Source organism: Odocoileus virginianus, chromosome X, assembly GCF_023699985.2.
Source record: "Odocoileus virginianus isolate 20LAN1187 ecotype Illinois chromosome X, Ovbor_1.2, whole genome shotgun sequence".
NCBI lineage: Eukaryota > Metazoa > Chordata > Mammalia > Artiodactyla > Cervidae > Odocoileus > Odocoileus virginianus.
This window is the reverse complement of record NC_069708.1, coordinates 42,837,898-42,849,196: the sequence shown is the minus strand read 5'-3', so window position 1 is coordinate 42,849,196 and position 11,299 is coordinate 42,837,898. Positions and strand designations below refer to the sequence as shown.

General features: G+C 45.6%; 1 pseudogene; it reads right to left on the bottom strand.

Moving 5' to 3' along the window:
- On the bottom strand, positions 1-618 carry LOC110151656 (developmental pluripotency-associated protein 4-like; annotated as a pseudogene).
- Positions 619-11,299: the final 10,681 nt, after the last annotated feature.

The window sequence follows — 11,299 nt, the reverse complement described above, 5'->3', positions numbered from 1 at the left end:
TCATGTGCCCCTCAACCCAGCCTCTGGGTAGGGGGCAGAAGTTGATACAACTCCCTCAGAAGGCGGAGGAGCTCCATCAAGGGCAGGTGACTCCTCTGCAGGATGAGCAGCCCGTTCAGAAGATGCATTCTCTCAACAGAGCATTCCAGTGGTAGTTCCTTTTCGTTAGGGACAGGATTCTGGCCTCCTGGGCTCTGGCAGGAATGTTTTTTTTTTTTGTTTTTGTTTTTTTTTTTTTTTTTTTTGATGAGGATAGGCATATTCACAGGGTCGTTTATATGCATCTAGTTCCCAGCCTTTGGTGCTCAGTTTTAACTGCTGGCACCAAACACAAATGACATCCCTATAGACCAGGTTGACAGGCTTCAGGACAGAAGGTAGAGGGGAAATGGGGATTGGCGTTGGTGTCTTTAGACATAGTGATGTGTCTCCTGGATTGCAAGCTGTGCTATTTTTTTTTTTAAATCTCTTTTTCTTTTGGCCCCCTGTGCAGACATTTTTGCTATCTGCTTCACCCGAAGTTCCCTCTCCCTTTTCAACTTCTAATGATGTAAGTTAGCAACTCCTATATTCTTCAGACTTCTCTGTGGTGTTGTCCTCCTTGTTTGTGCTCTCCATGCTCAGAAAAGTCAAGGTTGATAAAATTAAGACTCTGCTTACTTTGAAATCTCTCTTATGTGTTTGATAATAGCCATTCTAACATGTGTGAGGTAGTATCTCATTGTGGTTTTGTTGTTGTTGTTGTTCCAGTTTTACTGAAATATAATTGATATACAGCGTTGTATAAGTTTAAATCAGAGGACAACATAACCAGTGGGGGGAAAAAAATCCCACAGAATCCACACCTAACTGCGATTACCAGCAGAGAACTGGCTCAGAGACTCATGTCCGCAGGCTGCATCTTTGATCCTTGAGGTAAGGACTGGGCTTGAATGACCTAAGGACAATCTCAGGGAGCTAAGGTGACATAGCAACCCAAACCATGGGATAAACAGAGAGGAAAAAAAAAAAAAAATCCTTTCCTGCAAAAGACTCTAATACCTCATGGTGACACCTGGCATGCTCAAAGAAAAAAGGTTTGTAGTGAATACCAAAGGAGAGCAAGCTGGGTGCTGTTTAGAACCCTACCTCCCCAGAAGCAGAGAGACAGGTGTGTGGCAATCAGAACCAGAAGGCAAAAGAGCTGCTGCAATCTCAGCCCCAGAGACCACATCTCCCAAACTGTGAGCAGGCTGCCAGTTGATAACCATGTCTGGGATCCTGGATGGTTCACATCTGCCAGGGGTGTCACAGACTGAGATTAGCACTGCAGAGGAGACACACAGCACACCTGGGACTGTGCCCTTATGGCACACCTGGGAAACTGAGTGGCTGGTACTAAGGACGTGCATAAGACACATGGCCCACCTAGGACAGTGGGCTCACCAAGCACCCAGTTGCATGAGTAGCTTGGACCTGGGAAGGGCACAAAACACACAGCACATCTGGATCGGTGCCCTTGCAGAACATCCAACAACCTGAGTGGTTTAGACCTGGGAAGTACATGAAATGTAGGGTACACTTGGGACAGTGCCCTTATAGAGCAACCTGGAACTTGAGCACCTTGGACCCGGCAAGTACATGCTACACTGGGTGGTGGCAAAGCCAGTGTGGTTCATCCACTGGTATGAACCCACACATGCCAGTGGTATTTGTTTGCAGTATCCCTCCCTCTCCACAGCACAATTGAACAAGTGAGCCTAAATAAGTAGGCACCTTCAGCCCCTCCTATCAGCACAGACATTAGACACTGAAGAGACTTGCAAACAGAGGAAGCCTAAATAAAGAAGGGGGGACCACTCTGGAAGTGACAGGCTCAACAGATTAAAACCCTGTAGTTAATACTGAGACTATGCATTTGAAGGGCTGTTGTACCCATGCGTTCTGGAAAACAAATTCACTCAGAAAGACAATGCAGACCGTGGAGTGCAGTTTATCACACTGGTGGGCCCAAGGCAGAGTCTCCTCTTAGCCAAGGACCCCACCAGTTTTTGTGAAAACCTTATATACCCTAAGTGTACGTGCTCAAACCCACCTCCCCAAATTCTCTGAAACTGGCCTGAACAAAGGAAAAGAAAGATACAATCAAAGTTAATCCGTGATTCATATGCCTTAAGCCTAGGTAGCTAGCAGTGGACAATTGTCAATAGGCCTGTGGTCATACTCCAACAAGCATAATAGAATTTATGATTCTATTCAGTTATACAGATAATTAGGGTATTCTTTTAGGCAACGGAGAGTCTAGGTATGAGCCCTGGGGCTCTTCCTTGGAGGGGTGGGGGGGGGCGGTGTCTAGTTTTTCCAATTGGTATGTTGTTTCCATAAGTACTGGGCATATAGTTCAAAGTCTACAGTCTGGCTAAAGATGGAGTCCTGCTTTCAAGATGGAGCCTGAAAAGGAAAAAAAAAAAAAAAAAACCGATGGAGCCTGTTCTGTCTGTTTCCTCCTTCATCCCCCCCCCCCCCCCTTGATGTTCTTAACTCATAGTATGATCATCACTCATAAGGATATATTGCACCCTGGCTCTCCAACCACCAATTTGGGAGAATGATACCAATCTTTAGGTTATAAAGTTCATAATGCATTGTAAAAGGCAGGGTCCACAAAGCAGAACTATCAAGGCAACTGTAACAATGGTAAATATAGTTTTCCAAAAATCACCCTTCACCTCAGATAGGACCAAAGTCCAGAAAGGAATGTTTTCATTTGACATTGCTTTTCCCTGGTTTTTCATGCCATCTAAAGCAGCTGATACACTGCCAGATAAATCAGAAATATATACACAACATTCAACCTTAATTATGGTACCGGTCCCTCGTTGAGCAGCTGTGAGCATGTCCAAAGCCATTCTGCTTTGAATTACTGCTTTTCTCATTTGGATTTGTTTTTCATTTAAGGCTTGCATGGCTTTAGCACTATCTAGGAGGGCCTGTTTGTGAAATTAGTCAAGGTTTCTACTTTAAGCATATCTGTTGTCCCTAAAGAAAGTACAAATAAGGCAGCGATATACTTATACCATTGAAACACAGACCTTGTCCACCTAGCATGCAAGTAAGGTATATTTTCCGGGGCTTGTTATAGGTTAGGCTTTATGCTGCCATGGGCAAAAACAAACCCCAGTGTGCCGTAGCCTACCCAGCCGATTGGTAACCAAGGCCAAAGGTTAGGCCCCTAAAGCCATTAGATTCCACTGGGTGCCACCCAGTGGATACCAGGGTTATATTTCCAATCAGAGCCTGGCCAATGGAAGGACTGTTTGGGGTGGTATGTGACCTTGAATGGTCATTTACATTGTTTGGGGGATAGATACTCCATATATTTTAGTTCTTTTGGGTCTAATGATGATCACTAAACCTTACCTTTTATTCTTTTTGTTCCTGGCATATAGCGGTGGGAGTAATTAGTTGACCCTTTTCTGGGGTCATCCAGAAATATTGATCCCAGACTTGGTAGAATTGTTCAACATACCTAGAGGCCTGTTCTCCCTTGCTGGTCAGGGAACTTTTTCCCTTTTTATTCTTTAAATATGAGATACAGGCTTTTGATACTTTTATGAAACTGGTGTTTACATCAAATGTAATCCCATGACCTGAGTCTATCAACTGTAGGTCTGGCCTACACCAAGAGAGCAGGGAGAGATTATGATTGACAAGAGAAAAGAAAGTCTCTTTTTGTCGCTGCAGAAAAGAGCAGAGTGGTTTAAAATCTCCTTGGCGGAGCGGTGACACTCACGAAGGAAGTCCATTCATCACAGACAGAGGCATAGCCCCACATACCCAGCAGTTGCTGGTGTTGTGGAAGTCTGTGTAGGAATGTGCCCATGAGATGAGAACATTGTCCTGAGTTGAAATGGAAGTTAAATTCAAAATCACGTTGATGAGGCCAAGCAGCAGGATTTGATTATCTGGCTTCATCCTGAAGGGGCTTGTCTAGGATCTTGTTTTCCTTCTTCTTCTTAAGGATAATCTTAGTCTCTCGAGGGTCAGTGGGGTCCCTCTGGACAGTCCATTCTGCGTTTTCTGGGTCTGCGTGGTATGTCCCTTTATCCTCATGTGGTGGATCCAGGGAGTGGCACCTGCATTTAACTGCAGTAGGGGTCATTAGAACAACAGTGTATGGACCCTTCCAATGTGGGGCCAAGGAGTCGTGTTTTCAGTCCTTGACCCACGCCTGATCCCTGGGCACAAATTCATCAATCTGTTCCCCAAGGGGGAACAGCACCCTTTCTTGTACAGACTTAGTTACCTGATTTATTACCTTACCCAATTTTTCTATCTGGTATGAAATCTCATATCCCCTTACCTGAGGCAAATTTGTTGACACCTGTTTTATTAAGGGAGGGGGCCTTCCATACACAGTTTCATACGGAGAATAGACATGGGACCTTGGGGTCATCCTGAGTCTGAGCAAAGCCGTTGGAAACAAGTCCACGCAGGAGCAGTCAGTCTCTATGATCCGCTTGGAGAGTGTCTCTTTAAGTGTCCGGTTGGTTCCTTCCACCATCCCAGGACTCTAGAGCCTATATGCTGTATGTAATTTCCATTTGATGTTTATAAGTTTTGCTTACTTGTTGAACTAAATCAGCTATGAAAGCTGGGTCATTGTCTGATCCAATGCTGGCAGGAAATCTACATCTGGGAACTATCTCCCTAGGTAGGCACCAGACTACTTCTGATGCTCTTTCAGTCCAGATAGGAAAAGCTTTTGCCCATCCCAAGAATGTGCATACCATGATTAGCAAGTAACAGTAATGTCAGTGAAGTTTCATTTCAGTGAAGTCCACTTCCAGGTGTTCAAAGGGCAGTGTGCCTTTTAGCTGAATCCCCAGAGGTCTCTGTCTGGGCCGAGAGGCAGAACTGACCTGTAAGCAGGCAGTGCAGTTCTGAGATTCTGTCCTGCATAGGGAAGAGAGGCAGGGAAACAAGAAATATTTTCAAATTAGTTCTTCCCGTTTATCATGGCCTAGGCGGGTTGCTTTGTGTATTTGGCTTACCAGAGTGGGTGCCAGTTCCTCTGGTACCAATAATTTGACAGTTGGCAATTCCCATCATTCCTTTTCAGTCTTGTTGGCCCCCTCCACTTTGGCTAGTTGGTTTTGGGCTTCAGTGTATTTTGGAGAGTCCAGCGTTATCTCAGGCAGCCCAACCAATACAAGAGCTTTAATAGGGGCTTCACATGTCACTCCCAAGCCTTCGACTGCTTATTAGTGGTCTCATCAGTCAGTCTGTTTCCCCGAGTCCAGGGGGTGACCTCTTTTTAATGTTCTCAGCAATTCATGACTGCAACCCTTTCTGGTTCTCAAGCAGCATCTAATAGAGTCTTAAGTTCTTTATTTTTAATATCATTTTCCCTAGCTGTCAAAAGGCCTCTCTCCTTATACAGAGCCCTGTGTACATATAGTGTGGTAAAAGCATACCTGGAGTCTGGAAATGTTTGTTTTCTTGCCTTTTGACAGCTGTAGGGCCTGGATTAGAAAATATAATTTGGCCCATTGAGAAAACCAGTGTAATGGCAGAGAGCTAGCCTCAACAATGGATTCTTCCATGACTACTGCATATTCCGATAGTCATTGTCCTTGTTTCACCTGGCTAGTGCCATTGGTGTAAAGGACCAAATCTGGGTCCAGGATTGGCTGGTCTCTCAACTCAGGTCTGCTGGCATATTTCCTTGCAGTCATGTGAAGGCCCGCCTTCTCCCACAGGAAGGAGAGTGGCTGGATTTAGGGCCTGATAAGGCTCAATAGTAACATGGGGGATCTCACATAACAGTCCCTGGTATTGAGTAATCCAGGATGTTGACAGCCATTGATGGGGGTCTCTCATTCAGACTTAAATTGAAGAAAGTAGGGAAAACCACTAGACCATTCAGGTATGACTGAAATAAAATTCCTTATGACTATACAGTGCAAGTGAAAAATAGATTTAAGGGACTAGATCTGATAGACACAGTGCCTGATGAACTATGGACAGGTGTTCATGACATTGTACAGGAGACAGGGATAAAGACCATACCCATGGAAAAGAAATGCAAAAAGGCAAAATGGTTGACTGAGGAGGCCTTACAAATAGCTGTGAGAAGAAGAGAAGTGAAAAGCAAAAGAGAAAAGGAAAGATATTCCGACCTGAATGCAGAGTTCCAAAGAATAACAAGGAGAGATAAGAAAGCCTTCCTCAGCGATCAATGCAAAGAAATAGAGGAAAACAACAGAATGAGAAAGACTAGAGATCTCTTCAAGAAAATTAGAGATATCAAGGGAACATTCCATGCAAAGATGGGTTCGATAAAAGACAGAAATTGTATGGACCGAACAGAAGCAGAAGATATTAAGAAGAGGTGGCAAGAATACACAGAAGAACTGTACAAAAAAGATCTTCATGACCCAGATAATCACAATGGTGTGATCACTCACCTAGAGCCAGACATCCTAGAATGTGAAGTCAAGTGGGCCTTAGAAAGCATCACTATGAACAAAGCTAGTGGAGGTGATGGAATTCCAGTTGAGCTATTTCAAATCCTGAAAGATGATGCTGTGAAAGTGCTTCACTTAATATACCAGCAAATTTGGAACACTCAGCAGTGGCCACAGGACTGGAAAAGGTCAGTTTTCATTCCAATCCCAAAGAAAGGCAATGCCAAAGAATGCTCAAACTACCACACAACTGCACTCGTCTCACATGCTAGTAAAGTAATGCTCAAAATTCTCCAAGCCAGGCTTCAGCAATACACGAACCATGAACTTCCAGATGTTCAATTTGGTTTTAGAAAAGGCAGAGGAACCAGAGATCAAATTGCCAACACCCACTGGATTATTGAAAAAGCAAGAGAGTTCCAGATAAAAACATCTATTTCTGCATTATTGACTATGCCAAAGCCTTCGACTGTGTGGATCACAATAAACTGTGGAAAATTCTTCAAGAGACGGGAATACCAGACCACCTGACCTGCCTCTTGAGAAACCTGTATGCAGGTCAGGAAGCAACAGTTAGAACTGGACATGGAACAACAGACTGGTTCCAAATAGGAAAAGGAGTATGTAAAGGCTGTATACTGTCACCCTGCTTGTATAACTTCTATGCAGAGTACATCATGAGAAATGCTGGGCTGGAAGAAATACAAGCTAGGAACAGGATCACTGGGAGAAATATCAATAACCTCAGATGTGTAGATGGCACCACCCTTATGGCAGAAAGTGAAGAGGAACCAAAACGCCTCTTGATGAAAGTGAAGGAGGAGAGTGAAAATGTTGGCTTAAAACTCAACATTTAGAAAACTAAGGTCATGGCATCTGGTCCCATCACTTCATGGCAAATAGATGGGGAAACAGTGGCTGACTTTTTTTCTGGGCTCCAAAATCACTGCAGATGGTGATTGCAGCCATGAAATTAAAAGATGCTTACTGCTTGGAAGGAAAGTTATGACCAACCTAAATAGCATACTAAAAAGCAGAGACATTACTTTGCCAACAAAGGTCCATCTAGTCAAGGATACAGTTTTTCCAGTAGTCATGCATGTATGTGAGAGTTGGACTATAAAGAAAGCTGATTGCCGAAGAATCGATGCTTGTGAACTGTGGTGTTGGAGAAGACTCTTGAGAGTCCCTTGGACTGCAAGGAGATCCACCCAGTCCATCCTAAAGGAGATCAGTCCTGGGTGTTCATTCGAAGGACTGATGCTGAAGCTGAAACTCCAATACTTGGGCCACCTCATGCGAAGAGTTGGCTCATTGAAAAAGACCCTGATGCTGGGAGGGATTGGGGGCAGGAGGAGAAGGGGATGACAGAGGATGAGATGGTTGGATGGCATCACCGACTCGATGGACATGAGTTTGAGTAAACTCCGGGAGTTGGTGATGGACAGGGAAGCCTGGCGTGCTGCGATTCATGGGGTCACAAAGAGTCGGGCATGACTGAGAGACTGAACTGAACTGAACTTGCAGGAGAGTGTTGACCTCATGCGGGACTTTTATGATCAAATCTTGACCCAAAGTCAGCTTGGTTGCCTCCCGGACCAGTAAGGCAACTGCAGCAACTGCCTGTAAGCATCCCAGCCACCCAGTGGCACCATTGTGCAGCCGTTTCCAGAGATAAGCCTCGGGTCTGTCCCATGTCCCCATAGTCTGGGATAACACTCCCATAGCCCCCTTGTCCTTTTCAGTCACATAAAGAGTAATGGCTTAGGAAGGTTTGACAGGCCCAAGGAGGGTACTAATGTAATTGTACTGGGTTTGAGTTCTATTACCAGTGGAACTTGTTTTGCAAGCCTGGGGAGGGGGCGGTTTCTTCCACCCAGACCTCGGGGAATTGTTGAGATAACTCTCTCTCTTGACTGTTTAGCCTGTCTGGTTTCCCCACCAGGAGATCATGCAAACTCCATTCATCTTGACAGGTTACCAAGAGGAAGAGTAAATAGGTGGTTGAGCCCACTAGAAGAGTGGTTCTTTCTTGGGTGTAAAAGTCACTTGTGCCCCCAATTTAGACAGCAAGTCTCTTCCCAACAAAGGTACTGGGCATCCAGGGATGTATAAAAATTAATGAGTCACTTGGTGCCCCCCATCTGACATTTTTGGGGTAGGCTTGAGACACAAAGGCTGCATTTATCACCATCTGAGACTCAGCAGCCTCTGGATCTATTGGTGTATAAAGTCTACAGGCCTCGTAGAGGTTTTCATAGAATTCAGAGAGTGATTTGCTTTCCTTTTGAATCATTTCAGAGGGTTTTGCCCTACTTATAGGTTTTCAGGCCCCCTCTTGAGACCTTGTAAAATAACCGCCTGATATCTTTCCAGGTGGCCCCTCCCTTCCTCTGTGTTACAGTCCCAGTTGGTCCTTTCATCGGGGGTGGCTAAATCTGCCCACTGCTGCAGGTTTGAAGTATCCTCAGGTTCCATTTCTCTTAACCATGTTCGGGCCTCAGGACCCTGTGTCTTTCCTCAGTGCTGAAAAGGGAGACTAGTAATTGAATTGTGTCATCCCATGTAGGGTGGTGGTTTCAAAAAATAGTCTCTATTAGCCTAATCATGGCTTGTGGCTCCCCCGAGTACTGTGGAATGTCTCTGCCAGTTTAATATATCCATAGAGAAAAACGGCTGGACAATAGGCTACAGGGGGCTGATGGTAGTGCCCACATGTGTCCTGAACCAGAGGCTGTTGTAGCTCTCTAAGGGGCATCTGTAGTGAGGTTCTTTCCCCCAGTTCCTTGGCGGAGCACAGCCTTTGTCTAATTCCTGTGTTTTCTTCCCCCTTCCCATCAGTATTCACTGGGAGAGGTGGATAGAGTCTAGGAGGTCCAGCTGAGGTGGAATCCTGGGGGCGTTGACCAGAGGTCTCCATCACTGGGATCAGAGCCTGCCAGAATGGTGGCTCTATGATCTCCAGGAGAGCTGGTGGGAGAGCAGTGGCTGCTGCATGAACTTCACCAGGCCCTGGATCGGGCATTAAGGCAGCCTCTGGTCCTGGTGGAGCACTGGGAGGCCTGGTGCGTCATTATCCAGTATGGGGGAGGGGTCAGGTCATCCCCGTCCAAATTCTGTAGAATTTCCTTTTTTATCATCAGTCAATTTCTGTGCCTTTAATATTTTTCCCTTTCCCTTCTGGATACAGAACCTAGTCCAAGTAGGAGGGTCTTGAGCTAACCCTAGCCATAATTCAATATATGGATATTGATCCAGGTGTTCTGGCTCTCTTGTGAGTAGTGTATAGACTGCTTCCACTATTTTTTAAGTTCATGGTGTCCTCTGGTGGCCATCTTACTCCCATAGGGGGCCATTCAACCTTACAGAGTATGTGGGGGCAGTTAGGCGTCATCTTCACCCCATAGTCTCCCCCAAATCCCTTCTTTAAATTTTTGATCTTGCACTCCAATACAGTTGCCTTAGATTCACTTCCCCCCATATTGCTTACCTTCTCGGACCTTCTTCTACTTTTCCTTTTCATTCTGTCTATGAAGTTCTTGGTACCCTACGTACTTCTGATATTTCCACTCAGTGAAACACTTAAATTGTCATTCCACCTCCTTCTTAAATGGGGTGAGAAGAGCCTTACCTGCCAGATCCCAGAGGGAGAAGGGGGATCAGCATGTCTTCACCTGCTGGTCAGCACGGCCTAACCAGAACACCACGTGGTCCAAGACTGTTTCTCCCTTAACTTTTAAAATCTGTTCTGCCTTGGTGGGCTTGATCAGGTACAGATGAAAACACATAAATATCCCACATCCCAGGCCATCTCTGGAAAAGCCAATTCGTACTCACTTATGTATCCCACTCCTTCTAGCCTGACAATTCTAAGGGGGTTCAATAATTTCACAGCAGATGAGACATCTCCTTGGGGAGGTCAGAACACGAGCACACAAAGACCAAGTTTTTTCTCCTAACAATCCCGTGGCAATTGCTTGGTAATAATTTTCCCCAAGATGGCATGGACACCACCTCCTAAATGACATTCACAAATTTCCTTCCTAAGCCCTAACATGCTTGTCAACCTGTGTAGCAAGCAATCGCCACCACCTGCCTATTCTAGACTCCTGTGGGTCCGTGCCCCTTCTAGTCCCTCCCAGGGGAGTGACCAGGTCCCCTCATCCACCCTGATGGGTGAGTTCCTCCTCACCTAGGTGTTCAGTTCCCCCACTGCCATCTGCTGCTGCTGCTAAGTCTCCTCAGTCGTGTCCAACTCCATGCGACCCCATAGACGGCAGCCCACCAGGCTCCACCGTCCCTGGAATTCTCCAGGCAAGAACACTGGAGTGGGATGCCATTTCCTTCTCCAGTGCATGAACGTGAAAAGTGAAAGTGAAGTCGCTCAGTTGTGTCCGACTCTTAGCGACCCCATGGATTGCAGCCCACCAGGATCTTCCGTCTATGGGATTTTCCAGGCAAGAGTACTGGAGTGGGTTGCCATTGCCTTCTCTGTCTACTACCTGCTAACAAGAAAGGTCTGAGCACTGAGAAGCAGAATCCTTCCAGAAGGGGAGGGGCCTTCCCCCTTCTAGAAAATTCAAGACACAAGGCCTTGGAGTAGTCCCAAATGGGACTTGTCTCCTTAAAGTGAGGAGTTTCCCGGTCAATGCACCAAATGTTGTAACCACCCATTCCGGGAAACAAACGCACTCAGAAAGACAATGCAGATAGTGGAGTGCAGTTTATTACATCGGTGGGCCCAAGGCGGAGTCTTCTCTTAGCCAAGGATTCCAACCAGTTTTTGTGAAAACCTTATATACCCTAAGTGTATGTGCTCAAACTCACCTCCGCAAATTCTCTGAAACCAG